This window comes from Hemitrygon akajei, chromosome 4 (genome assembly GCF_048418815.1).
Source record: "Hemitrygon akajei chromosome 4, sHemAka1.3, whole genome shotgun sequence".
Taxonomy (NCBI): domain Eukaryota; kingdom Metazoa; phylum Chordata; class Chondrichthyes; order Myliobatiformes; family Dasyatidae; genus Hemitrygon; species Hemitrygon akajei.
In genome coordinates this window covers 18,582,236-18,609,118 of record NC_133127.1, presented here as the reverse complement: position 1 = coordinate 18,609,118, position 26,883 = coordinate 18,582,236, and the positions used below count along the sequence as shown (strand labels likewise).

Below are 26,883 nucleotides of genomic sequence, written 5' to 3'. Positions count from 1 at the left end.
GGAGTTTCGAAGAATGGGTCGGGGGGGCGGCGAGGGATATCATTGAAGCTTATTGAATACTGTACTGAAAGTCTAGATAGAGTGGTGGAGAGGACATTTACCATAGTGGGGGAGTCTAGGACCAAAGTGCACAACCTCAGGAAGTCCCTTTGGAACAGAGAAGAGGAGGAACTTCTACAGCCAGAGGGTGGTGAATCTGAGGAATTCATTGCCACAGACGGCTGTGGAAGCCAAGTGATTGGGTATATTTAAAGTGGCTGATAGGTTTTTGATTAGTAAGTGCATCAGATGGTACAGGGAGAAGGCAGGAGAATAATAAATAATAAATTAGACATGATAGAATGGTGCAACAGATTCGGTGCTCTCATGCCTTATGGTCTTACGGTCCTTGAGAAAGTGATAGTGAGCCATCTTCTTGTCCTTGTGATGAAGGTGCTCCTACAGGTCTCTAGGATTGAAGAGAAAAAAAAATTTTGTTTAATTGCGTTGTGCTTGTTGGCAAGTGCTCGGATGGTAATGAGAAGGCATAGATATCTCCTGCTCCGTGGTAGCTGTGAGAAGATGGCATGGCCTAGATGGTGAGGACCTTTGATGATAAGTGTTGCTTTCTGAGGCAGTATATTAGGTAGAGGATGCCTCAGGAAGGTGGCATCCAACAGTAAGGATGTTGGCCACCCTGGACGTGCTTTCTTCTCATTACTATCAACAGGAAGAACAGCTCCTTATCCACCACCATCAGGTTATATAATAGCTCTTACATAAAAACAATCTGTTTTATGCCCATGTTATTTGCCCTTGAAAAGGTAATAGGGAGCCATCTTCTTCCTTTCTCTAGAATTGAAGAAAAACAGATTGTCTAAATGCGATGTGCTTGTTGGCAGAATCTCGGATGGTGACGAGGACATATACAGGAGACAGATCAGCTGGTTGAATGGTGTTGCAACAACAACCTTTCACTTACTGTCAGCAGGTCCAAGGAATTGATTGCGAACTTTAGTAGTCAAGAGAACACAGATCAATCCTCAATGAGGGCTCACTGGAGGAAAGGATGAGCAACTTCAAGTTCCTGGGCATCAACATCTCCAAGGATGTCTCCTGGGCCCAACACATTGATGCCATCAGAAAAGGCGTGGCAGTGACTCTACCTCATTAGGAGTTTGACGAGATTTGCTATGTCACCAAAGACTCTTGCAAATTTCTACGGATGTTCAGTGGAGAGCATTCTAGCTCATTCGATCGCAGCCTTGTATGGAGGCTCCAGTTCACAGGACCACAAGAGACTGCAGGGGGTTATAGACACATCCAGCTCCATCATGGGTACCACCCCCCCCCCCCCCACTATCAAGGACATCTTCATAAGAGGGCAGCATCCATCATTAAGGATCTAGGACAGATCTCTTCTTATTGCTACCATCAGGGGAGAAGTATAGGAGCCTGAAAACCCTCACTCTATGTCTTGAGGACATGTTCTTCCCCACTGCCATCAGATTTCTGAATGAACCATGAGCTCGTGAACATTTTCTTCACTTTTTTCTCTCTCTATGCACTATTAGCTTTTTTTTATATTTCTTGTTGTAACATATAGTAACTTTTTATGTATTGCTCTGGAGGACCTCGGTTGGTCAGGGTTGACCATGGATGTTGCTTCCCGTCTGTCTTTGTGATACACAAGTCTGGGCAAGCTGCTGCCCACGTAGCAGGCTCCCGCTCTCCATGCAGCAGATGAATCTAACGGAACGGCAGAGACTGATGCAGCCTGGCATCAGCGGCATCGCGGGAGTTGCCAGTCAGTGGTGAACTCAACATGGGACTGTCTTTGGGACTCCAGCTCCAGAATTTTCCTCGGGGTTTACTCCCGAAGTGTTCCCCCATGAGTGGGTATAGCCGCAAGGCAGCGGATGTTTGAGATCAGAGTTTTCCTTCTCCTAGATAAAATGGTTGATGAGCCCCAAATACCCGGAAAGACTGGTTTTAAGGCTCCTTTGCCCCTTCTCCTGCCAGTAGAAACAGTTCACCAGGTTGTGTAACTAAACCGCACGTGAAGGATTGGAGCTGGACATGGTTGTCAGAGGCTATTTGGGACACACACCACTGCGAGCATTTAATAAATAGTGGGAGCTTACCCCGCTACAACCTCCCCCCTCCGACCCCATGGCTAAACAACCTTAAAGAACCATTACTTTTGCCACAAAAGAGAATCTGGTTTATTGTTAATGATAATAAACCTAAATGTGATGCAAGCACTCAGGCATCATGTTATCAGGACAGAAAAACATCCAATTTAAGCATGCAGGTACAGCAGGCAGTGAAGAAAGCTAATGGCATGTTGGCCTTCATAACAAGGGGAGTCGAGTATAGGAGCAAAGAGGTCCTTCTGCAATTGTACAGGGCCCTGGTGAGACCATGCCTGGAGCATTGTGTGCAGTTTTGGTCTCCAAATTTGAGGAAGGACATTCTTGCTATTGAGGGAGTACAGCGTAGGTTCACGAGGTTAATTCCCGGGATGGCGGGACTGTCATATGTTGAAAGATTGGAGCGACTGGGCTTGTATACACTGGAATTTAGAAGGATGAGAGGGGATCTGATGAAAAACATATAAGATTATTAAGGGATTGGACACACTAGAGGCAGGAAACATGTTCCCGATGTTGGGGGAGTCCAGAACCAGAGGCCACAGTTTAAGATGAAGGGGTAGGCCATTTAGAACAGAGTTCAGGAAAAACTTTTTCACCCAGAGTGTTGTGGATCTATGGAATGCTCTGCTTCAGAAGGCAGTGGAGGCCAATTCTCTGGATGCTTTCAAGAAAGAGTTAGATAGAGCTCTTAAAGATAGTGGAGTCAAGGGATATGGGGAGCGGGCAGGAACGGGGGTACTGATTGTGGATGATCAGCCATGATCACATTGAGTGGTGGTGCTGGCTTGAAGGGCCAAATGGCCTACTCCTGCACCTATTGTCTAATTGCATTCAGTTCTGTTCATCACATTATGGGAAGGATGTGGAGGCTTTGGAGCGGGTGCAGAAGGGGTTTACCAGAGGGCATTTTGTATACAGACAGGTTGGACAAGCTGGAATTACTTTTAGTGGATTGTCAGAGGCTAAGGGGTAGCCTATCTGAAGTTTATAAGATTATGAGAGGCATTCCAGTTGGTACACCTGGTATCTCTTTTGTACCCTCCCAGTGTTGAAATCTCTAATACTAGATGGATGCATTTAAGGTAGGATGGGCAAAGTTCAAAGACCTGTGGGGCAAATTATTTAGAAAAACAGAGTTGGTGGATGCCTGGAGTGGGCTGCCAGAGGTGATGGTGGAGGCAGAGGTAATAGAGGCAATTAAGAGGCTCTTAGATAGGCACATGAATATGGACTATGTGCAAGCAAAATTAGATGTCGTGAGCTTAATCAGTTCAGCATAACATCGCAGACTACAGGTAATACACACAAAATGTTGAAGGAACTCAGCAGGCCAGGCAGTATCAATGTAAAAGAGTAAAGAGTCAACGTTTTGGGCCGAGACCCTTCTTCAGGCTTATTCCTATGCACCACTGTTCTGCGTAGCGGTTAGCGCGATGTTGTTACAGGTCAGGGCGTCGGAGTTCGGAATTCAGTTCCAGCGCTGTCGGTAAAGAGTTTGTACGTTGTCCCAGTGGCTGCATGGATTTCCTCCGGGTGTTCCTGATTCCCCCCACAGACCAAAGATGTACTGGTTAGTAGGTTAATTGGTCAGTGTAAACTGCCCTGTAATTAGGATAGTGTTAATTAGGTGTGCAGCTTGTTTGGCTGGAAGGGCCTGTTCCTCGCTGTCTTTCTAAATAAGTAAACTCTGAGGACTCAAAAATAACTTAGCCCATCACTCAATGATTTCCTTCCTACAGCATGTTACGTTAGATGGTATCAGCTGTCCCCATACCTTTACAAATCACTGATTGACATATTTAACATTCAGTCACCAGTCTTGCTTCCTTCTGTGTTTAAGGAAGTGATGACAGGAAGTTTTCAAAAATTTTTTTTAGTTAAATTAATGTGATTTCAAATGAACTGCCTGAGAAATACCGGAGCAGATTCATCGGGAACTTTTAGAAGGAGATCGAATGAGTGTTTGTGCAATAAAGTTGCATGAGCTTGGGGAAGGAGAAGGGATGATGGAGACAACACACACGAGGGAGGAGGATGAGGGATGATGGGGAAAACTGGATAGTTACAGCAAAGAGCCAGTCAAAACACAAGAGGTCAAACAAGCATCTTTAGTCCTGTGTTATTTTCTGGTTATCGTTTTTCCTCCTGTTTAGCATCACTAAAATCCCCCTCATCCTTCACAGGGACCTTTCATATTAATGGCCTGATATACTGCTGGTGCTCAGGGCAGCAATGGAGGACCTCCATCTCTAGCTGTCCGGCAGTGTTCAGTCCTTCCTTCATCACACCGGTAGCTTCCTCTCGATTTTCACTAATGCAAACCCCGGCTGGAGACTCGGGAGTATCGTTGCACACAGATGCGGAAGGACTCCTCAATGCAATTTCAATAACAGTTTTGTTTGAGCAGTTGGGGTTCTAGCCCCCGATCCGAACCCCCAAACCTGGAGGGCTGATGGGCCACTCTTAGTCTGACCTCTACCCTTTGACCTGTTTGGGTGACCTAACAAGAGCCAAAGCACAAAGCCCTGACTCCAGCCAACATAGCTCTCCAGCACACAAATCTCCAAATCATGACAAGGTTGTGGTCCTCTTGAGGGTTTCAGTGGCCTAGCGTTGTCTTAAAATGGTCAATAATTTTATCTTAACCATGTGTGAGGGGTATAGACAGGGTCAATGTAAGCAGGCTTTGTCTGCTGAGGTTGAGTGAGACTAGAACTGGAGGTGATGGGTTAAGGGTGAAAGGTGAAATGTTTAAGTGGACCCTGAGGGGGAACTTCTTCACTCAGAGGGTGGTGAGAGTGTGGAATGAGCTGCCAGCTGAAGTGGTGGATGAGTGATTGATTTCAACATTTAAAGAAATTTGGATAGGCACATGATTGGGAGGGGTATGGTCTGGGTGCAGGTCGATGGGAATAGGTGGGATGCTAATTTGAAACATACTAGGGGAACCGAAGGATCTGTTTCTGTGCTGTAGTGTTCTGTGACTCTATAACCATAACAATCATTTGGACACTTTCTCGATCATTATTTCTGGGATCTTGCACTTCCTTTGCCTTTACTTTAATATTTATTGCTCTGAACACGTGGTGACACGTGTGGGTGGCCCCCAACCGCATCCTGAGATGAGTTGGTTGTGATGCATTTCACTGCAGGTTCTGGCGTATATGTGATTAATAAATCTGAATCTGAAGTATTTACTTATACAACCGTTAAAGCATTTTCAGACAAGCTGTGAATGGGAAGTTGTTCTACAAATTAAATGTCCGGGTTGAAAAGTGGCACTCATCTGAAAATCCACCAAAGCCAACACTGCAGGTAATCTAAAAAGCATAAAATGCTGAGAGGTTAGACAGCATCTGTGAAAAGAGAAAGAGATGTTAGTTCAAAGAGTCAGAACAGCTTGTGTGAAATATTGAAACATACAGTGAAATGCATCAGTGATTCAATGGTTTAATTTATTATCGGAATGAATACAGTGTACAACCTGAAATTGTTACTCTTCGCAGACATCCACGAAACAGAAAAAGACCCAAAGAATGACAGAAACATCAAAACCTCGTCCTCCCCTTCCCAAGCAGCTGCAATAGCATCAACCCTCCCCCCACTTGCTCCAGCAAAAGCACCGAGACCTTCCCTCCACCAAGCATGCAAGAGCAAAGCCCCCAAACAGACCATGATCTAGAGTCCATCAGAAAAACTAATACCCCTCCTAACACTTCAGTATCTCAGACATGCTCCCTCTCACTATCAAGGACAACCAACGAGAGCGGGAGACCAGCAGCTTACCTACACAGACGGAGAATATGCTGGGCACAGCCCACAAGTATTGTATGGGTCTGAAATATTTATTCTTCCTTTCTAAAGTTTAGTTTTGTTTTTCATATGTGCATCAAAATATCCACGTTTACAAATGGCTTCATTTGTGTCAATGGCCAACACAGTCCACCAGTGTCACTACACTTCCGGCACCATCATAGCATGCCCACAACTTGTTAACCCTAACCCGTACGGATTTGGAATGTGGGAGGAAACTAGAGCACCAGGAGGAAACCCACACGATCACGGGGAGAACGCATTGAACTCCTTACAGACAGTGTCAGGAACTGAACCCTGATCACTGTCGCTGCAGAGTGTTTTGCTAACCACGATGCTGATGTGCCGCCCAGTGTCAGGATGTTTTATGAAGGGTGTACATTAAACATCAAACGCCTGCCATACAATATCCAGACATTATTTAAATAATTAAAGTGATGACAAGTCATCTGCATCCCTGGAGATACTGCTAAAGTCTTCCAGAGTCTTCCAAAGTCTTCCAGAGGATGCATTAACATTCTTACTATGTAAACTTCCTAGCAGGAGACAAGAGGGACAAGCAACTACAGATGCTGGGATCTGGAGCAATAATCTACTGGAGGATTTCAAAATCAGAATCAGAATCCGATTTAACACCGCTGCCATATGCCATGAAATATGTTGTCTTGTGGCAGTAGTAGCTAACCATAAGAGATAGGAGCAGAATTAACACATACCCTCGATACGTACACTCAGGACAATAGACTTGAACTTGTCACTGAAGCCTTTTGCAACGGTCAACAGAACGAACCAGAATCAGGTTTATTATCACCTGCACGTGATGTGAAATTTGTTAACTTCACAGCAGCAGTTCAATGAATACATAATATACCGGTAGATGAAAAAAGAACCAAAAGAAAATAATAATAAGGAATAAATAAAGTAAATCAACGTGGCTTTATTGTAAACCTACTGCCCACCCCATCACCTACCCTCGCACCTCTTCTGGAGTTCTAACATACTTAAATACCATTAACACAATAGCTGCTGGAAGACACCCAAAGTGCTGGCTCAATTCACCTGAAATGACCTGCTGAGTTCCTCTAGAATTTTGTGTGTGTTGCTCAAGATTTCCAGCGCCTGCGGAATCTTGTGTTTAAAATATTAACTCTGCTTATTTTTTATATATCATAAATCCAACTATCTCTCATCCAAAACTTTTGTTCAACCTTAAATGTTTTGAACAGGGAGGGAATTCCAGACTTCAAGCAGTAATGAAGGTCAAGGGTAACTGAAGTGTGAAGCTCCTGTCTATGAATAGAATCCGTAATCAAGGATTTTGGCTGCCAGTGGCATAGTTTACATTTGATAGCATTCTAATTACTCCCTGAGAGCGAAAAATAAAAATGATGGTGCGCCTCCTTGAACTACTGCATCATTCTGCAGTGAGTTCCAGGACTTAGACATAATGATGAGATAGAAAAGGTGATACAGGCAATTGGGTGATTATTGTCACGTGTACTGAGATAAGTGAAAAGCTTTTGTGGCATACCATCCAGACAGATCACTCCAAACACAAGTACATCGAGACAGAACAAAAGAAAAACAAAACAGAAGGCAGAATATAATGTAGCACACACAAAACGTAGCAGCACTGTTTTTCTTGCACGTTTTTTAATCTATTCAATATATACATTCTGTAATTTATTTATCTCTGCTGGATTATGTATTGCATTGAACTGCTGCTGCTAAGATGACAAATTTCACGACATATGCCAGTGATAATAAACCTGATTCTGATTCTGACAAAATGCTGGAGGAACTCAGCAGTTCAGGGCAGCATCTACGGAGGATACTGGAAAGTCAATGTTTCCGGTCAAGGTCCTCCTCAACACAAAATGTCGGCCATCTGTTTCCTTCCAAAAGTACAGCCTACCCTGCTGCGTTCCTCCAGCATCTTGTGTGTGCGCTACTTCCGAGTTCCAGCCTCTGCCAAAATTCGGGTTTGCACCGTACAATGAGGATGGTTCCGGGAATTAAATGGTTAATGTATGATGCATGTTTGATGGCTCTGGGCCTGTATCACTGGAGTTTAGAAGAATGAGGGGGAATCTCATTGGAAGCTATCGAATATTGAAAGGCCCTAGATAGAGTGGATGTGGAGATTGTGGAGAGGATGTTTCCTATAAGGTGGGAGGGGTACCTTGAACCAGAAGGCTCACCCTTAGAATAGAGGGATGTCCATTTGGAACAGAGATAAGGAAGAATTCCTTTCGGTAGAGGGTGGTGAATCTGTGGAAGTCATTGCCACACCCAACTGTGGAGGCCAAGTCTTTGGGTAGATTTAAAGCCGAAGTTGATAGATTCTTGAGTAGTGAGGGTGTCTGAGGTTATGGGGAGAAGGCAAGAGAATGGGGTGGGGAGAGATAATGAATCAGCCATGATGAAATAACAGAGCAGACTTGATTGGCCAAAAGGCCTAATTCTACTTTTGTGTCTTATGGTCTAACATGCAGTTGCAAGTAGGGCACGAGGGCCGTGATAAAGTTGATTAGATTAGATTAAATTTATTAGATTAGAGATCAGATCAGTTTATTTGCTACACATACATCAAAAATTAAAGTGAAATGCACGTTTTTGTCAATGACCGACACTGGCCAAAGTTGTGCTGGGGACAGCCCCAAGTGTCGGTATACTTCTGCCACCATGGCTTGCCCACAACATATTAATCCTAACCCATACACCTTTGGAATGTGGGAGGAAACCGGAGCACCCGGGAATGAGAGATCCAGAATTATCTTTATTATAAGCAACATCTGTTCAAGAGACCAGTGGTATCTAATTTAAGATTGTGTGTGAACTGGAGAGAGAATGTTCAAATGGTGCTTTTCCACTCACTGATGGCTCTGGCAGTCCAGTGTTAAAAGTCACTGATCTGGGAGGTGCTATTTACTCCAATGCTTTAATAGATGAAACACAACGTAAATAGAGTGCACCAAAGTTCTACATAAATTTACTATCAAAGTAGGTATATGCCGACATACACTGAGGTTTGTTTTCTTGCAGGAATTCACAGTGGAGCAAAGAAATACAATAAAATCAATGAAGAACTACACACAAAGACTGACAACCAGAATCAGATTTAATATCACCAGCATATGTCATGAAATTTCTTAACTTAGCAACAGTGGTACAATGATAAATATAGAGGAAGAAAAACTGAGTTACATAAAGTAAATATATGTCTCTTAAATTGTTGTTAAACTAAGTAGTGAAAACAAACAGAAATTTAAAAAAAAGTAGTGAAGTAGTGTTCATGGGTTCAATGTCCATTCAGAAATCGGATGGCAGAGGGGAAGAAGTTGTTCCTGAATGGCTGAGTGCGTGCCATCAGACTTCCGTATCTCCTTCCCAACAATAACAGTGTGCAAAAGATGACAAAATGTGCAAATACAAATAATAATAATAAATACAGAGATTATAAAAGATCTATCGAAATATCATCCTATTACTTGTTTACAAACTATATAGAAAATAGTAACATCATGTATTTGGCAACTAATCACCACTCACCTAGGTAACGACAATATGCTTACAGAATAGCAGAAAGGATACTGTAATGGTGTCAAGAACAACTGATAATAAATTCCATAATTCTAAACCAAGCACAGCAGAAAAGCAGCAAACTTCCACATTTCTATATTGGCTACCAAAAGGTATTTGACTCTGTCCTTCACTCACAGTTAACAGAAACTCTAAATATATATAAACTACACCCAATACTTGTGAAATTCCTCCAACCTCTGATGAAGCATTGATAATCACCCTATCAATTAACAACCAATAAAGAACAACTACCGCTATCAAAATAAACCGAGGCATTTTCCAATGTGACTCTCTATGTCCACTATGGTTCTGGCTCACTTTAGACCCACTCTCTAATTTACTAAATCGGATGAAAATTGGGTATCAAATTAGAAGCAATGAAATGAGCTATACCTGAACTCACCTTCTATACATGGATGATGTGAAATTATTTGCTCCTTCGTCAGTTAACACTATCTAGCACGGAAGGGGGATGAGGAATAAGACATTAAAAATCTACACAACAGTCAGATGAAACTTCTAAGGATATGCTTCCATTAATGAAACAGGAATCAGCACTCCATGCATATGCAATTCCAATATGAAGTATACACCACTAAATTTAAATGAGCCCACAATCCTGAAGAATGAAGACATTTCCATTATTGAAGGAAAAGTTAACCAATGGACGACCATGACCCTCCATGGAAGACCTCCCCACTAAGTGAGCAGACTAGATGTTGACAAGGAAGCATCAAATGCCTGGCTCAGAGTTGGAGACCTCTTCCCAGAAACAGAAGGGATCCTCGGGGCAGTACAGGACCAGGTGGTTAACACAAAAGAATTATCAAAAATACATAATAAAAACAAAAAATTCAAGATGATGAATGTAGAAAATGCTGAGAAAAACCAGAACCAGTCCAACATTACAGGAAAGAATACCAGTTTAACACAATCTGATTACTTACATAGACAAAATCAAGTGTCAGACATTCAAGTGGTAAAGCTTGCTTTAAAATACATACTCATAAAATAAATCAAATAAATAAATACAAGCCTGATCCAGTTTTAGAATCAGAATCCCACAGATTATATTATGACTGATCAAATTATATTACGAACAATTACAGATAGGACAATCCATAACAACTGTCTGGATATAATAATACTACAGGATAAATAAGCAAGAACAACTTATTTATTAGATATCACCATTCCAAACACACATACATACAGAAATCAATAAGTGAAAAACACCAGAAATATGCTAATTTTTTTTTCTTTTAGCGTGTCACACCAGACGGTCAGACATTCTTGTCTGGCGTGTGGTGTCAGGATTGGTCTCCTTTTGGATTAACCAGGTCACGAAATGAACATTCCTGACTCGACCCTTGTATTTTTTACAAGGCCGATTGGCTAGCTCGACTCTCAACCCGGCACGGATGGAAAGCATGCTCAGGGGTGGCCTGACTTGGATTTGAACTCGGGAGCCTTCGCACTGGAGTCCGGCGCTGATGCCATTGTGCCACCAGCCGGCTCATGCTGAATTAAAAGAGGAAATTGAAAGACTTTGGAACATGAACAAGGTATACATTGTCCCGATAGTAGTATCTACAAATGGTGACATCCCAAAGGCACTACACAATAGCTTTAAACACAGGGCTACACAGTAATATCTATGTAACTCCTCAGAAAGCCACAATACTAAACACTGCTAGAATAGTTTGAACGTTCCTAGCAATTGACAAATGAGCGCATTTGGTTACACTTGTACTTCAGGTTTTATCAACTTGAGCTGAGAAAAAGAACTAAATAATAATAAGAAGAAGAAATAAGTAAATAAATAATATTGAAAACATGAGTTGTAGACTCCCTGATAGGTTGTGTTGCAGTGAATGAAGTTATCCACTTTGGTTCAAGAGCCTGATGATCGATGGGTAATAACAATTCCTGAAACTGGTGGTGTTGGATCTAAGTCTGCTGTACCTCTTACCCAATGGCAGCAGTGAGAACAGAGCATGGCCTGGATGGTGAGGTACACGACGATGGAGGCTGCTTTCTTTTGGCCATGGTCCTTATAGATGTGTTCGATGGTGGGGAGGGCTCCTCCTGCAATGGACTGGGCTGTAAGGAAGGAGTGTTGTGAACAAAGCGGATGAGCTTAGAGCGTGGATCAGTACTTGAAGGTATGATGTGGTGGCCATTACAGAGACTTGGATAGCTCAGGGACAGGACTGGTTACTTCAAATGCCAGGTTTTAGATGTTTCAGAAAGGACAGGGAGGGAGGCAAAAGAGGTGGGGAAGTGGCACTGTTGATCAGAGATAGTGTCATGGCTGCAGAAAAGGTGGACGCCATGGAGGGATTGTCTATGGAATCTCTGTGGGTGGAGGTTAGGAACAGGAAGGGGTCAATAACTTTACTGGGTGATTTTTATAGGCAGCCAATAGTAACACGGATATGGAGGAGCAGATAGTAAAATAGATCCTGGAAAAGTGTAATAATAACAGAGTTGTTGTGATGGGAGATTTTAATTTCCCAAATATCGATTGGCATCTCCCTAGAGCAAGGGATTTAGATGGGGTGGAGTTTGTTAGGTGTGTTCAGGAAGGTTTCTTCACACAATATGTGGATAAGCCTACAAGAGGAGAGGCTGTACCTGATCTGGTATTGGGAAAAGAACCTGGTCAGGTGTCAGGTCTCTCAGTGGGAGAGCATTTTGGAGATAGTGATGACTATTCTATCTCCTTTATCATAGCATTGGAGAGGAATAGGAACAGACAAGTTAGGGAAACGTTTAATTGGAGTAAGGGGAAATATGAGGCTATCAGGCAGGAACTTAGAAGCATAAATTGGAAACAGGTGTTCTCAGGGAAACATACAGAAGAAATGATCCTTCAGGCCCTTTTTACACACCTGTCTTTGTAAATGTTCTGAATAGTGGGAAGTTCACATCTACAGTGGGCTGTCCGCACCACTCTCTGCAGAGTCCTGCCATTGAGGAAAGTACAGTTCCCATACCAGGCAGTGATGCAGCCAGTCAGGATGGAATTGGAAGCTTATATTGGAAACAGATGCTCTCAGGGAAAAGTACGGAAGAATTGTGGAGGGGATATTTGTGTAGAGTTCTGTATAGGTATGTTCCAATGAGATAAGTTTGTGGCCCAAGGTAGAAGGAGTCAATTTTAGAAAACCTAGCACATTTATTTTTCCTACATTTACACACTTAGTCCAGCGATCGTGGAGCATACGGATCCCTTCTTTGTAGAAGCAGGCATCTTGTACCTTCAGAAGTGGTCCACAGCATGGGGTGATTGGTAACTTCTTAGCCTAAGGTAGGAGATAATTTATTAACTTCAATCTTTCTTGATAATCACTCAAAGAGTTGAACTGCATGTGCATATAACGAGAGCTGTATAACTCATCCCCTTCTACCTTAGGGCACAAACTTATCAATCACCCCTGCTGTGGACCGCCTGGAGGTCCAAGACGCTCTCGTTACATGCACATGCAGTTCAGCTCTTTGAGTGATTATGCAGAAAGTGTGAAGTTAATAACTCATCTCCTTCTACCTTAGGCCACGAACATATCAATCACCCCTGGTGTGGGCCACTTCTACAAAGAAGGGATCCATATGCTCCACGACCGCTGGACTACGTGTGTAAATGTAGGAGGGGGCTATGTTGAAAAATAAATGTGCTAGGTTTTTAAAAATTGACTCCTTCTATCTTAGGTCATGAACTTATCAATCACCCCTCGTAATACTACTGAGCTAATATAAAGCTAAATACTCATTTATGTTTCCCAACTACCTTCCAATTTTAACCAATATATAGTATTGTGCACAAATCTGAGGCACCCTAGCTACATGTATGTGCATTAAATTTTGCACAGTACTGTATATGCTGATTTGTCACTACATTTGATTCAGCCTACGACAGTGGCGTTGTCAGCAAACTTGAAAATGCCATTGGAGCTGTGCTTAGCCACACAGTCATAAGTGTAAAGTGAATAGAGCAGGGCACACAGCCCTGTGGTGCACCTGTGCTGATGGAGATCATGGAGATGTTGTGGTCAATCCTAACTGACTGGGTTCTGCACGTGAAGAGATCAAGGATCCAATTGCACAAAGAGGAGTTGAGGCCAAGGTCTTGAAGCTTACTGATTACCTTTGAGGGATGAGGGTATTGAATGCCGAATTGTAGTTGATAAAGAGCATCCAGATGTGTACATCTTCGCTGTCCAGGTGTTCCATGGTTGAGTGAAGAGCCAATGAGATGGTATCTGCTGTGCTTGCAGGCAAAATGGAGTTGATCCAAATTGCTTCTCCAGAAAGAGTTGATCATCAACCTCTCAAAACACCTCATCACTGTAGATGTAAGTGCTACGGGTTAATAGTCATTGAGATTGGTTATCATGTTCTTGTTAGACACCAGTATACACAAAGTCTGTTCGAAGTAGGTTGGTACCTCAGGCTACCAAAGACAGAGGTTAAAGATCTCAGTGAATATTCCAGCCAGTTGATCAGCACAGGTCTTTAGTATTTGACCAAGTACCTGGAAATATGATGTTGTAGTTATTAGTGAAACATGGTTGCAGGAGGGGTGTGATTGACAACTAAATATTCCTGGATTTCGTTGCTTCAGGTATGATAGAATTGGAAGGACAAGAGGGGGAGGTGTTGCGTTGCCCGTCAGAGAAAATATTACAGTGGTGCTCTGGCAGGATAGATTAAAGGGCTCGTCTAGGGAGACCATTTGGATGGAATTGAGGAATGGGAAAGGTGTAGTAACACTTATAGGGGTGTATTATAGACAACCTAATGGGGAGCGAGAATTGGAGGAGCAAATTTGCAAGGAGATAGCAGATAATTGTAGTAAGCACAGGGTTGTGGGAGGTTTTAATTTTCCACACATAGACTGGGAAGCCCGTACTGTAAAAGGGTTGGATGGTTTAGAGTTTGTAAAATGTGCAGGATAGTTTTTTGCAGCAATACATAGAGGTACCAACTAGAGAAGGGGCAGTGTTGGATCTTCTGTTAGGGAATGAAATAGGTCAGGTGACAGAGGTATGTGTTGGGGAGCACTTCGGGTCCAGTGATCACAATGCCATTAGTTTCAATATAATTATGGAGAAGGATAGGACTGGACCCAGGGTTGAGATTTTTGATTGGAGAAAGGCTAACTATGAGGAAATGCGGAAGAATTTAGAAGGAGTGGATTGGGACAATTTGTTTTATGGGAAGGATGTAATAGAGAAATGGCGGTCATTTAAAGGTGAAATTTTGAGGGTACAGAATCTTCCATGGGGATGAATAAAGTATCTATCTATCTATCTATCTATCTATCTATCTATCTATCTGTTAGGTTGAAAGGAAAGGTTAAAAGTTTGAGAGAGCCATGGTTTTCAAGGGATATTGGAAACTTGGTTAGGAAAAAGAGAGACATCTACAATAAATATAGGCAGCATGGAGTAAATGAGGTGCTCGAGGAATATAAAGAATGTAAGAAGAATCTTAAGAAAGAAATTAGAAAAGCTGAAAGAAGATACGAGGTTGCTTTGAAAAGTAAGGTGAAAATAAATCCAAAGGGTTTCTACGGTTATATTAATAGCAGAAGGATAATGAGGGATAAAATTGGTCCCTTAGAAAATCAGAGTGGACAGCTATGTGTGGAGCTGAAAGAGATGGGGGAGATTTTGAACAATTTCTTTTCTTCGGTATTCAGTAAGGAGAAGGATATTGAATTGTGTAAGGTAAGGGAAACAAGTAGGGAAGTAATGGAAACTATGACGATTAAAGAGGAGGAAGTACTGGCGCTTTTAAGGAATATAAAAGTGGATAAATCTCCGGGTCCTGACAAGATATTCCCTAGGACCTTGAGGGAAGTTAGTGTAGAAATAGTAGGGGCTCTGACAGAAATATTTCAAATGTCATTAGAAACGGGGATGGTGCTGGAGGATTGGCGTATTGCTCATGTGGTTCCATTGTTTAAAAAGGGTTCTAAGAGTAAACCGAGCAATTATAGGCCTGTCAGTTCAACGTCAGTGGTGGGTAAATTAATGGAAAGTATTCTTAGAGATGGTATATATAATTATCTGGATAGACAGGGTCTGATTAGGAACAGTCAGCATAGATTTGTGCATGGAAGGTCATGTTTGACAAATCTTATTGAATGTTTTGAAGAGGTTACGAGGAAAGTTGACGAGGGTAAAACGGTGGATGTTGTCTATATGGACTTCAGTAAGGCCTTTGACAAGGTTCCGCACGGAATGTTAGTTAGGAAGGTTCAATCGTTAGGTATTAATATCGAAGTAGTAAAATGGATTCAACAGTGGCTGGATGGGAGATACCAGAGAGTAGTGATGGATAATTGTTTGTCAGGTTGGAGGCCGGTGACTAGTGGTGTGCCTCAGGGATCTGTACTGGGTCCAATGTTGTTTGTCATATACATTAATGATCTGGATGATGGGGTGGTAAATTGGATTAGTAAGTATGCAGATGATACTAAGGTCGGTGGCGTTGTGGATAATGAAGTAGGTTTTCAAAGTTTGCAGAGAGATTTAGGCCAGTTAGAAGAGTAGGCTGAACGATGGCAGATGGAGTTTAATGCTGATAAGTGTGAGGTGCTACATTTTGGTAGGAATAATCCAAATAGGACATACATGGTAAATGGTAGGGCATTGAAGAATGCAGTAGAACAGAGTGATCTAGGAATAATGGTGCATAGTTCCCTGAAGGTGGAATCTCATGTGGATAGGGTGGTGAAGAAAGCTTTTGGTATGTTGGCCTTTATAAATCAGAGCATTGAGTATAGGAGTTGGGGTGTAATGTTAAAATTGTACAAGGTATTGGTAAGGCTGAATTTGGAGTATTGTGTACAGTTCTGGTCACCGAATTATAGGAAAGATATCAACAAAATAGAGAGAGCACAGGGAAGATTTACTAGAATGTTGCCTGGGTTTCAGCACCTAAGTTACAGGGAAGGATTGAACAAGTTAGGTCTTTATTCTTTGGAGCATAGAAGGTTGAGGAGGGACTTGATAGAGGTATTTAAAATTATGAGGGGGATAGATAGAGTTGACGTGGATAGGCTTTTTCCATTGAGAGTAGGGGAGATTCAAACAAGAGGACATGAGTTGAGACTTAGGGGGCAAAAGTTTAAGGGTAACATGAGGGGGAATTTCTTTACTCAGAAGGTGGTAACTGTGTGGAATGAGCTTCCAGTAGAAGTGGTAGAGGCAGGTTCGGTATTGTCATTTAAAGCAAAATTGGATAAGTATATGGACAGGAAAGGAATGGAGGGTTATGGGCTGAGTGCGGGACTAGGTGAGAGTAAGCATTCGGCATGGACTACAAGGACTTCTCTTAGAGATGGCTTGTTTCTGTGCTGTAATTGTTATATGGTTATATATCCCATCTGGCTCAAATGCTTTTTGTGGGTTTACCCTCCTGAACTATGCTCGCATGTTGGCCTCAGTGACTAAAATTCTAGGATCATTGTGGGTAGCGTAAGTCCATGAAGGTTCCTCCACATTTGATGGTCAAAGCCAGCATAGAAGGCATTGAACTGAACTGGAATAAAATATATGTTGTGACCTCAAAACATCTCAAAGTGGTTTGCAAAGTACCTGGAATTCAGACGAGATTGGTTTATAGGTACAGATTAAATCTTTTTGGCAGTAATCTGATAATGGAAATGCATTGAAACAAGTAAATTACTTGCTGAGTAGAGAAGGACACACACATGCGACACATTAGCACAAAGCCACACTTAAACATTATAACATTACGAGGCATTTCACCGCCAATGAAGTGTGCTGTTGATCTCCAGCCAATTAGTGCACACAAAACTCAATGAGATAACAGGACAGATAATCTGGTTCTCATTATTTCAGATGGACAATAAAAGATTCTTCAAAAAACAAGCAACAGAAAAATGCTTTTGCTTTTCCCTTGGCGGCCCTTTTCATCGAAATAGGGACCTCAGTTTACACTCACTTAATTAACATAACATGACAAAGGAGATGGTTATTGACTTCAGGAGAATTTGCACCACCGACACCCCCTTTGCATTAGCAGCACAGAAGTGGAAACTGCATGCAGTTCAAACTTCTAGGAGTGCACATCATACACAACCTCTCATGGTCCCAGAACACATTCTACACAATCAGGCAAGTTCACCAACACCTCTAGGCTGAAAAGAGCTGTACTTTATACATCTATACTCACAGTATTCTACAGATGTGCAGAAGAGAGCACCCCAACAAACTGCATCACTGCATGGTACAGACGCTCCACTGAGGCGGACAGGAAGACTCTACAATGGGTAGTCTAAACTACCCAAATGCATCACCAGAACCCACCAACCTACCAGCCAGGACATACAAAACCATAAGATATAGGAGCAGAATTAGGCTGTTTGGCCCATCGAGTCTGCTCCACCCTTTCATCATGGCTGATCCATTTTTCCTCTCAGCCCCAATGTCCTGCCTTCTCCCCGTGTCCCTTCATGCCCTGACCAGTCAATAATCTATCTATCAGACTCTGCCTTAAATATACATACCTACTTGGTGTCATACATACAGGCAAAAGTGAAAATAGTCTACTCTTTTATTCCTTCTACCAAAGTGCATGACCATACTTTCTGACAGTGTGGTCTATCTGCCACTTCTTTGTTCATTGTAAAGGGACAACCTTGTGTTTAATAAGCCAAGCAATCCTCCACTAGAAATCCTTATTGAAACAGAGCTCAGGATCTTTCAAAGTTCAGATCAAATGTATTATCAAAGCATGTACAGTATATGTCACTACATAGTGCCCTGGGATTCATTTTCTTGCAGGCATTCACAGTAAATACAACAAACCACAATGAAAATCCGCACACAAAGATGGACAGACAACCAATGTTGTTTGCCTGTCTTTGATGTGAATTGTTTTTGTACGCCACAGCTCCTGAAGAGACATCAGATTGTGTAAGAGAGAAAAGAGTTTTAAAGAAGCGAGCGGGGACAGTTGGCACATTCTCCGTGCCACTGTTCCCAAGGAGATACCGGATTGTGTAAGGGGGTGAGAGGTTAAAAGAAGTGAGCAAGGGCCGTTAGCACATTTTGCATCCCACATTCCCAAGGAGAATGTGCATTGGATTGTGCATAATTCAGCAAGGATCCAAGATAGATTTAAGTGGATTTAACTGGGACTTCTACTTTTTGTGATTTTTATTAACGACCTGGATGTGGGGGTAGAAGGGTGGGTTGGCAAGTTTGCAGACAACACAAAGGTTAGTGATGTTGTAGATAGTGTAGAGGATTGTCGAAGATTGCAGAGAGACATTGATAGGATGCAGAAGTGGGATGAGAAGTGGCAGATGGAGTTCAACCCGGAGAAGTGTGAGGTGGTACACTTTGGAAGGACAGACTCCAAGGCAGAGTACAAAGTAAATGGCAGGATACTTGGTAGTGTGGAGGAGCAGAGGGATCTGGGGGTACATGTCCACAGATCCCTAAAAGTTGCCTCACAGGTAGATAGGGTAGTTAAGAAAGCTTATGGGGTGTTAGCTTTTATAAATCAAGGGATAGAGTTTAAGAGATGCGATGTAATGATGCAGCTCTATAAAACTCTAGTTAGGCCACACTTGGAGTACTGTGTCCAGTTCTGGTCGCCTCACTATAGGAAGGATGTGGAAGCACTGGAAAGGGTACAGAGGAGATTTACCAGGACGCTGCCTGGTTTAGAGAGTATGAATTATGATCAGACATTAAGGGAGCTAGGGCTTTACTCTTTGGAGAGAAGGAGGATGAGAGGAGACATGATAGAGGTATACAAGATATTAAGATGAATAGACAGAGTGGACAGCCGGTGCCTCTTCCCCAGGGCACCACTGCTCAGTACAAGAGGACATGGCTTTAAGGTAAGGGGAGGGAAGTTCAAGGGGGATATTAGAGGAAGGTTTTTCACTCAGAGAGTGGTTGGTGCATGGAATGCACTGCCTGAGTCAGTGGTGGAGGCAGATACACTAGTGAAGTTTAAGAGACTTCTAGACAGGTATATGGAGGAATTTAAGGAGGGGGGTTATATGGGAGGCAGGGTTTGAGGGTCAGCACAACATTGTGGGCCGAAGGGCCTGTAATGTGCTGTACTATTCTATGTTCTGTGTTCTATGGAGCAGTCACTGTGGGACCGCCCACTGTGTGAGTGGGCCAGTGTTAGAGTGGAGAGTTGAGGCTTCGGAGAGGTATGGGCCATAGGCAGATCTTTTTTTGTTATTTATTCTTCCTTTCTTATCGCACATCAAGAGCAGAGGGGTTGCCAGCCAGGTTAGTGGAATGCTGCTCTTGTGCAATGACTGGTAACAGGATGACTGTCAAGCGGATGAAACGGGCTAGAAAGCCAGTGAAGGGTACCCCTGTGCCGCTCTCTTCAATAACTTTGTGGGGGTTGGGGTGGGGAGGAAAGCCACATTGGTCAGGTCCCTGGCACTGAGTCTGGCTCCATGACTCAGAAGGGAAGGGGGGCGTAAGATGAGGTGAGCTGTAATAATTGGAGATACATTGGTCAGTGAACAGAAAGGAGGTTCTATGGTCAAGAATGAGATTCCCATACGGTATGTTGCCTCAGGTTAGGAATGTCTCAGATCAAGTCCACAGTATTTTGAAGTGGTAGGGTGAGCACTGTCAGTACTAATGACTTGAGTAAGAGGGGTGATGAGGTCCTTCAGAGTTCAGGGAGTTAGGTGATAAGTTACAGGACAGAACCTGCAGGAACTCAGGATTGCTACCGAAGCTATACGCTAATGAGGCCAGAAATAGGAAGATCATACAGTTTAACATTTGACTTAGGAGATGGAACAGGAGGGAAGGCTTCATATTTTTGGAACATTGGCTCTCTTACAGAGAAGGTGGGACATGTACAGAAGGGACAGGTTGTACCTGAAATGGAAGGGGACTAATAACCTAGTGGGAAGGTTTCCTAGTGCTGCAAGGTGAGGTTGGGGGGGTGGGGGGGGTGGGTGTGGAATTTAAACTAGGGTTGCAGGGGGATGGGAACCAGAGTGCCAGAATAGATAGTGGGGTGGTTGTGGAGAAAGATATTATTTAGCCTACGTAGAGGTCAGGAATCAAAAAGTCGAGTACGGTGGGACCAATGTTCTGAGCTGCATATATTTCAATGCAAGGAGTATTGTAGGAAAGGTGAATAAACTTAGGACGTGTATTAACATGTGAAATGATGACATTGTAGACTTTAGTGAGACTTGGTTGCAGGAGGTGCAGGACTGCCCGCTGAATTTTCTTGGGTTCTGCTGTCTTAGACGTGATAGAGCAGGAGGGATTAAAGGGAGAGGGGTGACGCTGCTGGTCAGGACAGCCTGAAAAACTCATCTTGTGAGGTTTTATAGGCAGAAGAAGGAATAAGAAAGGTATGGCTACATTAATGGGATTATGTTATAGACCACCCAATAGTCTGCAGGATTTGGAGGAGCAAATATATAGGAGAGGTTGCAGACTGTTACAAGAAACAAAGTTATGATAGTAGGTCATTATGGAAAAAGATAGGTCTGGTTCTCGGGTTGAGATTTTAAATTTAGGAAAGGCTAATTTTGATGATAATCAGAAAATATCTGGCAAGTGTGGATTGGGACAGGTTGTTTTCTGGTAAGAATGATGGAGCTGGTTGAGTTTACAACTTTCTGCAGCTTTTTCCGATCCTATACGGTGGCCCTTCTATACCAGAGGTGATGCAATCAGTTAGAATGCTCTCTATAGTACATTTGTAGAAACTTGTGAGTGTCTTTGGTGACATACCAATTCTATTCAAACCCTGAATGAAATAAAACTGTTGTCATGCCTTCTTTGCAATTATTAACATATCAATATACTGGTCCCAAGATTGATCCTCAAAGATGTGGACACACAGGAACTTGAAACTGCTTACCCTTTTCACTTCTAACCCCTTGATGAGGACTGGTGTCTGTTCCCTCGACTTCCCCTTCCTGAAGTCCACAATCACTTCCTTTGTCTTACTGACAATGAGTGCAAAGTTGTTGCTACAATACCACTCAGTCAGCTGATCTATTTCACTCCTTCTCATCCCCATCTGCCAACGATAGTTGTGTCATCAGCAAATTTATAGATGGCGTTGATGATGCACCATCAATAACTCTCTCTGAGACGTAAAGGCGAGATATCGGCTTTTATTTACTGGAAGAAGGAACAAGCAGTGGTTGACCACCATACTACATCCTGGAGACAGAGAGGCCGGGCTCAGACCTCAATCGCCTTTATACCGGGGTCTGTGGGAGGAGCCATGGTCTGTGGGAGGAGCCACAGGAGCTGTCAGCAGGGGGCGTGTCCAGACAGGTATATGTAGTTCACCACAGTTGAGCTGTGTCTAGCCACACATACATGGGTGTAGAGCGAGTAGAACAGTGGGCTGAACACTGAGGTGAACCATTCTGGATTGTCAGTGAGGAGGAGATGTTATTTTGGATCCGCACAGACGGTGGTGTCCTTTTGAAGAAATCAAGGATCCAGTTGCAGGGGGAGGTACAGAGGCCCAGGTTTTGGTGCTTGTTGATTAGAACTGATTGGATTGAATGCTGAGCTGTATTCAATAAACAGCAGCCTGAAGTAGGTGTTGTTATCGTCCAGATGAACCAAGGCTGAGAGGAGAGCCAGTGAGATTGCATCCACTATTGATCTATTGTGGCAAATGGCAAATTGCACAGAGTCCAGGTCCTTGCTTAGGCAGTTGATTCTAGCCATGATCAGCCTCTCAAAGCACTTCATCACAGTGGATGTGAATGCCACTGGGCAATAGCCACTGTGGAAGGTCACTCTGCTCTTCTTAGGCACGGGTATGATTGTCATCCTTTTTAACCAGGTGGGAATCTCCAACTGCAGTGGTTGGAGTCCTTGAGTACTCCTGCCAGTTGTTGGCATAGGTTTTCAGATTTCAACCAACTACACAATCAGAACCAGATGCCTTGTGAGGGTTCACCCTCTTGAAAGATTTCCTGATGTCATCTCTGAAAGAGTTTACAGGGTCTTCAGATGCTGCAGGGGCTCGCAAAGGTCCTTCAAAGCCTACATAAAAGGTGATGAGTTCATCTGGAGTGAAGAATCACAGCTGTTCATGATGTTGGGTTTCACTTTGCAGGAAGTTATGACCGGCAAACCCTTCCAGAGTTGACATGCACTCAATTCCATCTCTAACCTCAACAGGAATTATTTTTTTGCCCTTAAAATAGCCTTTCGAAGGTCATACCTGAACTCCTTGTATAGTTCTGGATCTCTGGCCTTGAATGCCACAGATCTAGCCCTCAGCATACTACAAATCTCCTGGCCCATCCTCAGCTTTGGATTGTTATGTCCTCGAAGGCACACATTCATCCACACAGGTCTTGATGAAGTCGGTCACAACTGTGGTGTATTCATTCAGATTTAAAGATGAATCCCCAAATATTGACTCAAAGCAGTCCTGTAAGCATTCCTCCGCTCCCTTCTTAGCCCTCACCACTGGTGCTGCAGTCTTTAGTTTCTGCTTGTATGCTGGAAGTAGATTTACAGCCATATGATTGGACTTCCTGTGAATGGCACGGTAAGTGTTCTTTATGGTGTACAACTGGTTCCTCTGGTCCCACAGGTGATATGTTGGTGGTAGTTGTTCAGACTTCTTCAAGCTGTCCTGATTCAAATTGCCCACAATAATAGGAAAGACATTAAAGTAAGCTATTTCATGCCTGCTGATCATAGTACTCAGCTCCTCCTGTGCCTGCCTGACATTAGCCTGAGATGGAACGTACACTGCTACTGGGATGATGGTGGAAAACTCCCTTGGCAGATAAAATGGACGACGTTTGACCACTGGATGTTCCAGATCAGGTGAGCAGGAGTGAGACAGAACCACCACATTCGTGCACCATGAAGAGTTAATCATAAAACAGACTCTACCTCCTCTACCTTTAAAAGGGTCAGCTGTCTTATCCTGCAGCATGGTGTCCAAAATGAAAGGGGATAGCCATGTTTCTATGAAGCAAAGTATATAGCAGACCCCAATGTCCCTCTGGTACAGTAATCTTGCTCTGAGGTCTTCAATTTTTTATTTTACAACGACTATATATTCGCCAGCAGGATAGTTGGGAGTGGGGGTCTACACCCCCTGCGTTTCAATTGCACTTCCATTTTCTTAAAGGGGAACTGCACTCATGACCTGAGTCTACTGCCCAAGGACCATCAATTTTGAGTTGCAATAGAGTTTTCTTTAAACTTAAGATAATGCTCTTTACTGAATTACCCATGGCTGTGACTGTGTGCTTTAGCTGTAGTAGTCCTAAACGGGAATACTTGCTGATTCCCATCGCCGCTGCATGCAAAAATCACCTCTTAATAGCGCCATCTTTCTGCAGCTGTCAGGTTTATGTCATGAAACTTGTTATTTTGTGGCAGCAGTGCAATATATAAAAATATTACATGTTACAATAAAAAATATATAAAAGTAAGTAAGTAGAGAGAAAAAAAATCAATATAGTGAAGTTGTCTTTACAGACTGTTCAGAAATCTGATGGTGGAGGGGAAGGGAAACCTAAAAACATTGAGTGTGTGTCTTCAGGCTCCAGTACATCCTCCCCGATGGTAACAATGAGAAAATGGCATGTTTTGGGGCGAGGGTCCTTAATGATGGATGCCACTTTTTTGAGCCATCACCTTTTGAAGAATTCCTCGATGGTGGAAAGGCTTCTGCCCATGATGGAGGCAAAGATAATAATAAGGTGAGGGGTAAAGATTTAAAAGGGAACTGAAGGCAACTTTGCTTATTTCCCCCCCATTCACAAAGGTTGGTACATATGTGGAATGAGCTGCCAAGGATGCGGTTGGGACAGGTACAATAACAATCTTTAAAAGACAGTTGGGCAGATGCGTGTATTACAAAGGGTTAGAAAGTTATGGGCTCAACTCCGGCGAAGGAGACTAGCGTGGATACGGCATCTTGGCCACAGCATGGAGCAGATGGACCATAGGGCCTGCTTCTGTGCTGTTTGAGAGTATGAATGGGTAGAAATTGAAATGATTGCTTTGGGTGTGGAGCAGTAGATGAAAGGAGTGTGAGAGTAACACGTGGATAAGGTAATAAAGAAAATGTACAACGTTCTTACCTTCATAGATTGTGACATCAGGGAGGAGGTACGGGAGCCTGAAGACACACATTTAACATTTTAGGAACAGCTTCTTGCCCTCCGCGATCAGATTTCTGAACGGTCCATGGACATTACCTCATTAGTTTTGCTCTCTTCTTTTTGCACTACTTATTTTATACATTTTTTATTGTATATTACAGTAAAGTTTATGCATTGCATGGTACTCCTGCCACAAAGCAACAACCTTCACATGTCAGTGATAATAAACCTGATTCAGAGTGTAAAAGATAAAAGTTCAAGATTCAAAATAAATGCTATTATCAAAGTACGTACATGTCACCATATACAACCCTGAGATTCATTTACCATAAGACACAGGAGCAGAATTAGGCCTTTTGGCCTATCGAGTTGGATCTGCTATTTGATCGTGACTGATCCATTTCCCTCTCAACTTGATTCTTTCATGCTCTGACTTATCAAGGATCTATCAACCTGCACTTTAAATACACCCAATGTCCTGGCCTCCACAGTCACCTGTGGTAAGGAATTCTAGATTCACCACCTGCTGGCTGAAGAAATTCCTCCTTATCTCTGTCCTAGATGGATGTCCCTCAATTCGGTGGCTGTACCGTCTGGTCCTAGGAGGCATCTTCTCCACATCCACTCTATATAGACCTTTCAACATTTAATAGGTTTAGTGAGATTCCCATCATTCTACTAAATTCCAGTGAGTATAGGCCCAGACCCATTAAAAGTTATTCATATGGTAAGTCTTTCATTCTCAGAATTATGTTATAAACCTCCTTTAAAGCTTCTCCAACATCAGCACATGCTTTCTTAGATAATCTGCCCAAAACTGCTCACAATATTCGAAGTGAGGCCTCACCAGTGCCTTATAAGGCATCAACATTCCATCCTTGCTTTTCTGTTCTAGGCATCTCAAACTGAATGCTAACATTGCATTTATCTTCCTCACCAGCAACTAAAACTGCAAATTAACCTGTAGGGGATCCTGCACAAGGGCTCCCATGTCCCTTTGCACCTCGGATTTTTGAATTTTTTCCCTGTTTAGAAAATAGTCTATGTTTTTATTCTTTGTAGCAAAGTGCACTTCCCAACATTGTATTCCATCTGAAACTTCTTTGCCCATTTTTCTAATCTGTCTAAGGAAGTCCCCTACTTCCTCAATACCACTTGCCCCTCCACCTATCTTTGTAATGTCCGCACACTCGCCACAAAGCCGTCAAATCCGTCATCCAAATCAGAAGCAGTCGCAACACTGACCCCCGCAGAACACCATTAGTTTAAGTTCAATATTTCAAAGTAAATTTATTATCGAAGTACATATATGTCACCATACGCACCCTGAGATTAATTTCTTGTAGGCAGAATCTACAATCGAATCTATAATCGAATAACCATAATAGAATCAATAATAGACTGCACCAACTTGGACATTCAAGCAGTGTGCAAAAGACCACAAGCTGTGCAAATACAAAAAGAAAGAAATAATAATAATAAATAAATGAGTGATAAATATAGTGAACATCGATGAAGAGTCCTTGAAAGCGAGTCCATTGGCTGTGGTAACATTTCAGCGATGGGGCAAGTGAAGGTGAGTGCAGTTATCTCCTTTGATTTAAGAGCCTTTATAGTAGAGGGGTAATAACTGTTGTTGAACCTAGTGGTGTGAGTCCTGAGGCTCCTGTACATTGTTCCTGATGGCAGCAGCAAGAAGAGAGCACAGTCTTTGTGGTGGGGGTCCAGAATAATGGATGCTGCTTTTCTGTGACAATGTTTCGTGTAGATGTGCTCAATGCTGGGGATGGCTTTAACTGCGATGGAGTAGGCTGCATCCACTACTTTTTGGAAGATTTTCCTTTCAAGGTGTTTCTATATCAGGCTGTGATGCAACCAGTTAACACACACTCCACTACCTATCTATAGAAGTTTGTCAATGTTTTAGATGTCATGCCGAAACTTCACAAACCACTAAGGAAGTAGAGGTGCTGCAGTGCTTTCCTTGTAACTGCACTTATGTGCTGGGCCCAGGACAGGCCCTCCATAATAATAACATCAGCAGCCAATCAGAAAAGGCTCCTTTTATTCCCACTTTTAGCCTCCTTCCAATCAGTCAATGCTCTATCCATGCTAGTATCTTTCCTGTAATACCATGGACTCTTATCTTGCTAAGCAGCCTCATGCGTGGCAACTTGTCAAATGCCTTCTGAAAACCCAAGT

The 26,883-nt window shown here is 42.8% G+C and overlaps 1 protein-coding gene across 2 annotated transcripts in view; it reads left to right on the top strand.

The window, feature by feature from the left end:
* Positions 1–26,883, top strand: part of slc4a11 (solute carrier family 4 member 11) — a 303,412-nt gene that overhangs the window by 77,039 nt on the left and 199,490 nt on the right. The window contains exon 2 of one of the 2 annotated variants that reach the window (XM_073042124.1): positions 10,800–11,098. The exons of the other annotated variant lie outside the window; for it this stretch is intronic. The gene's annotated coding sequence lies outside the window, so the exon portion shown is untranslated. The remainder of the gene's footprint in view (positions 1–10,799; positions 11,099–26,883) is intronic. 2 annotated transcript variants of the gene reach the window in all.